Source organism: Pan paniscus, chromosome 23, assembly GCF_029289425.2.
Source record: "Pan paniscus chromosome 23, NHGRI_mPanPan1-v2.0_pri, whole genome shotgun sequence".
Lineage (NCBI taxonomy): Eukaryota > Metazoa > Chordata > Mammalia > Primates > Hominidae > Pan > Pan paniscus.
Window position 1 is genome coordinate 48,363,356 of NC_085927.1, and position 5,750 is coordinate 48,369,105.

Here is a 5,750-nt window from a genome sequence, read left to right on the forward strand (position 1 = left end):
TTCAGAGCGATGGTCTTTAGACACAGAAAGGGCGAAGGCTAAGGACAAGTGTTTAACCAGGCTAGCCCACGTTCTCCGCTCAATTCCTTCCAGACTGGCTTCCCTCTCCTTACCTGCTTCCTGTCGTCTCAAACTGCATTTTGAAGCCCCGCAAGCTTGGTCAAATGGCGTCACACAACTGTTGAGCTGTTAGGGCCCTCGAGACGGGCCCATCTAACGTCTCAATTCAACAGATGGGTAGAAGCGGGGAGATTTGGCCCCTCAGTGTGGGTGCTGAGTGTTTGTTTCCCAAATTTTTGGGAACATAGCATAAGAAAAGGAGCTTCAAAAAGAAAAAAAAATGGACCACTGATTTTTCTGTGGTTATGTGTTCTTTTTCCCCAAGTACGTTCTTAACATTGGCAAATGAACCTCTTAAAGTGATTGAGACTCGCCTGGGTCATATTCTTTTTTTTTCTTTTTTCTTTTTTTTTGGCTGGAGTGCAGTGGCACAATCTCGGCTCACTGCAACCCCTGCTGCCCGGGTTCAGGCAATTCTCCTGCCTCAGCCTCCCGTGTAGCTGGGATCACAGGTTCTTGCCCTCGCACTTGGCTAATATTTGTAGTTTAGCTGGGGTTTCACCATCTTGGCCAGGCTGGTCTTGAACTCCTGACCTCGTGATCCACCCGCGTCGACCTGCCAAAGTGCTGGGATTACAGGCGTGAGCCACCGCACCGGCCTGGGTCATATTCTTTTATTTACACTGTTAACCTGCCCCAGTCCTCATCATCTCTTGCCTGGATGACTGCGCTCGCCTCTTTTTAATCTGCCTGCTCCTGTCCTTGCTCACTCTGAATTTATTCTTCACACTGCAGTCATAGGGGTCCTTTTATTATGTCACTTTACTTAAAATTTTCCAGAGGTTTCCACTTGAAAGAAAAGACAAAGGCCTTACAGTGGCCTACAAGCCCTTGAGGATGCAGCCCTGTTCTGTCTTTCCTCCTTGTTCTACTCTAGCCACACTCGTCCTCAGGGCCTTTGCACTTGCTCTTTATGTCAGCAAGGCTAGATACCTCAGTTTAGGTCTGTGCTCACATGTCACTCAATCAGGGAGGCCTCCCCAGAACCCAATGCAACACTGCATAACCTGCATACTCTCCTCCTTCAGAAGTACACATGCATTCTCTCTTTTCCATTTTTCTTTGCTTTCATTTGAATTAGTAACTGCTTGACATAAACACTTTTTGTCTCCCTCCTAGAGTGTAAAATCTGTGAGTGCAGGAACTTATTTGTTCACCACCGTGACCCAGTGCCTACCTGGCACAGTGCCTGACCTTTTAGCCATTCGACCACGCCATACCCTTGTCCAGTGAGTCTGTGACTGTCCCTTTGTGTTTCCGGGCCAACTGACATCTCAACGGCTTTTGTTTTTTGAGACAGAGTCTCGCTCTGTCGCCCAGGCTGGAGTGCAGTTGGCTCACTGCAACCTCCGCCTCTTGGTTTCAAGCGATTCTCCTGCCTCAGCTTCCTGAGTAGTTGGGATTACAGGCATACGCCACCACACCTGGCTAATTTTTGCATTTTTAATAGAGACAGGGTTTCACCATGTTGGCCAGGCTGGTCTGGAACTCCTGACTTCAGGTGATCTGCCTGCTTCGGCCTCCCAAAGTGCTGGGATTACAGGCGTGAGCCACCTTGCCTGGCCTTTGTCATCAATTTTATTTTAATTCTGGGGTACATGTTCAGGATATACAAGTTTGGTACACAAGAAAACGTGTGTCATGGTGGTTTGTTGCACAGATCAACCCCTTGCCTAGGTATTAGGCCCAGCATCCGTTAGCTATTCTTCCCGATGCTCTCCCTCCTCCGACCCCCAACAGGCCCCAGTGTGTGTTGTTCCCCCGCTCCATGTGTCCGTGTCCTCTTCTGGGTCTTTGATAGTCTTCACTGATGCTTTCTGCTCACGCTCAGTTAATCTGCATTTTCACATAAGATAAAATAATCATAGAGCAGAGGCAGCAGTCAGCTATGTGTTTGTTTCAGGCGAGCAGAGGGATGACTTTTTAGTTTTGTCCTTTGTCCTGTGCTTGTGATGGTAAACCATCAATGTACATTGTCAGGGTGAAATTCAACAGAACTGTTTTAGTGTAAAGATCTTGGAGGCCCACAAGGAATTTCTTTGTGGGCAAATTGTGAGAGGCCTATGTAGCTTTTTTTTGTTTGTTTTTTTTTAGAGACAGAGTCTCACTCTGTCGCCCAGGCTGGAGTGCAATGGCGCGATCTCGGTTCACTGCAACTTCTGCCTCCTGGGTTCAAGCAATTCTCCTGCCTCAGCCTTCTGAGTGGCTGGGATGACAAGCATGCGACATGACGCTAATTTTTATATTTTTTAGTAGAGACTGGCTTTTGCCATTATTGGCCGGGCTGGTTTTGAACTCCTGACCTCAAGTGATCCACGCACCTTGGCCTCCCAAAGTGCTAGGATTACATGGCCACCGCATCTGGCCTTCATTATATATTACGGTGTAATAATAATATAAATAGGCCGGGCCTAATAGAAATAGTCTGGCTAACATGATGAAACCCCGTCTCTCCTAAAAATACAAAAAAATTAGCTGGGCGTGATGGCGCATGCCTGTAGCTACTCAGGAGGCTGAGGCAGGAGAATCGCTTGAATTGGGGAGGTGGAGGTTGCAGTCTTAAAAATGGTATTTACAGGCTGGGCACAGTGGCTGATGCCTGTAATCTCAGCACTTTGCGGGGCTGAGGTGGGCAGATCACTTGAGGTCAGGAACTCGAGATCAGCCTGGCCAACGTGGTGAAACCCCGTCTCTACTAAAAATACAAAAAATTAGCCAGGTGTGGTGGTGGGCGCCTGTAATCACAGCTACTCGAGAGGCTGAGGCAGGAGAATGGCTTGAACCCAGGAGGCGGAGGTTGCAGTGACCCAAGATGGCACCATTGCACTCCAACCTGAGCGACAGAGCAAGACTCTGTGTCTAAAAAGACAGAAAAAAGAGAAGTTTCCTCTAGAGCGCTGAATGACAAGAGACAATGTGGAGAGAGAAGTCTCATACTTACAACCATCCCTGCCAAGACCCCAGATATACAAGTGAGGCCATCCCAGACCCTTCAGCCAGCCTACTAGCTGAATGTAGCTGCGTGAGTGAGCTATTTCCTTCCTCCCCGCAAAATCCCTTATCTTTTTCTTCATATTTTCATCTTAGGATATGAAAATGAAACTGCTGTAGTTGTTTTTTAACCATGAAGGGAACTTTTGGAGAACAGAACCAGCACACCGAAGGTGGGGAAAGTGGAGAGAAGGAAAGAACCTGGGCCCTTGATGACATTATAGAGTCACTGTATTAGCCAACTGTGGAGCTGGTTGATTTCTGGACTTCTTATTTGAAATGACATGCTTCCTCATTGTTTAATCTACTTTTTTGAGCTTTGTGTTACTTGTAGCTGAAAGCATTCTAACTGATACACTCCTCAACCAGCTCTTCTAATACAAGTACAAAATCTGAAACAAGTCAGGCATGGTGGCATGTGCCTATAGTCCCAGCTACTTGGGAGGCTGAGGCGGGAGGGTCGCTTGAGCCCAGGCATTTGAGGTTGCATTGAGCTATGATTGTGCCACTGCACTCCAGCCTGGGTGACAGACTGAGACCCCATCTGTAAAACAAACAAACACAGAAAATCTGAAACACCTTGCATAGTATACAATAGGCATTCAATAAGTTTATCATTAATGAGGAAGTAAAAGAAGATTTTGTTGTAAAGAATGCTAATTGCTTATCCAACAACCATTCTTCCTTTCTCCCTTTTCAATTAAGAGTCAGGAGGCTGGCGCTGTGGCTCACACCTGTAATCCCAGCACTTTGGGAGGCCGAGGCGGGAGGATCCCTTGAGCCCAGGAGTTCAAGATCAGCCTAGGTAACATAGTGAAATCTCAGCTCTACAAATAATAAAAAAATTAGCTGGGTGTGGTGGTGTGTGTATGTGGTTCCAGATACTTTCCATATACGTGGAAGGCTGAGGTGGGAGCGTCACTTGAGCCCAGGTGGTTGAGGCTGCAGTGAGCTATGCTTGCCCCACTGCACTCCAGCCTGGGTGACAGAGACCCTGTAACCTCTGAAAAAAAAAATTGAGCGAGAGAGAGAAGACAGGGTCTTGTTCTGTCACCTTGGCTGGAGTGCAGTGACACGATCACAGCTCACTGCCATCTTGGACTCCTAGGCTCAAGCGATCCTCCCGCCTCAGCTGCTGAGTACCTAGGTCTACAGGTGCTCATCACCATGCCTGGCTCCTTTTCCTCCTTAATAACAGAACTCCAAATTTTAGCTGGGCATATTGATGTCTGGAACAAAAGTCTGTATTTTCCTACATCTTTTGTGCATGGGTATGGCCAATGAGATATAAGCACAAGTGTTGTATGGTAGGGCTGCTTTACAGGAGCTGAGTCAGCTAGACAGAGCTTTTCCTTCTTTTTTTTTTCTTTTTGCCCTTCTGCCTTTTATCTTTCTTTCTTTCTTTCTTTTTTTGAGACAGGGTCTCACTGTGTCACCCAGGCTGGAGTGCAGTGGCACAATCTTGGCTCACTGCAACCTCTGCCTCCCGGGTTCAAGAGATTCACCCGCCTCAACCTCCTGAGTAACTGGGAGTACAGGCGCATGCCACCACACCCAGATAATTTTTGTATTTTTAGTAGAGATGAGATTTCACCAGGTTGGCCAGGCTGGTCTCGAACTCCTGTCCTAAAGTGATCCACCTGCCTCAGCCTCCCTAAGTGCTGGGATTACACGTGTGAGCCACTGCACCCAGACTGCCTTTTATCTTTCTTCTCTCAACTTGGTTTCTCTGACTAGAGCTCCAGCTGCCAACTTAGGCAATGAGCTGACCTTGAAGACGGAAGTCAAAAATTAAGATGGTCAAGCAGAAAGATAGAGGCCTGCGGGCCTGATGACAAAGTGGACCCACTGTAGTAGCATCTCTGGACTGCCTAGCTTTAGATTTCTTTTCTATGAGAGAAAAATAAACCTGTATTTTGTTTGGGACACTTATTTTGGGGGTTTTCCCTTATATTCAGTCAAGTAAAATCTAAGCTATCCCTTTAACAACTTCCCTCTCAAAATATTGAAGCCTGGCGTAGGAAAGCACGTGAAGAGTATGAATAATGAGAGCTGTCCCACCCGAGTGTTAAGCAAGCCCCTCCTGGCTTCCCTTTCTCCAGTCCCTGAAGGCGGCACTTGAGAGGCACTCTGTTGTTACCTTGGAGTTCTAGATGGCAAGTGATAGAATCTAACTGGCTAACTAAGGCAAAGGGAAGCTTATTAGAAGGACATTAGGGGCTGAGCGTGGTGACTCATGCCTGTAATCCCAGTGCTTTGGGAGGCCAAGGCGGGTGGATCATCTGAGGTCAGGAGTTCAAGACCAGCCTAGCCAACATGGCAAAACCCCATCTCTATTAAAAATACAAAAATTAGCTGGGTGGGGTTGTGCACACCTGTAATCCCAGCTACTCGGGAGGCTGAGACAGGAGAATCGCTTGAACCCAGGAGGTGGAGGTTGCAGTGAGCCAAGATCACACCACTGCACTCCAGGCTGGGTGACAGAGCTAGAGTCTGTCTCAGAAAAAAAAAAAAAAAAAAAAAAAAAAAAAGGACATTAGGGTTCATTGAATTAGCAGAAGACTGCAGAAAGAGCCTGGGCATGGATGGGAGTCTGAGCCACTCAGCAGTCTAGGAGCCGGAAACCCCAGTCTAGCAGC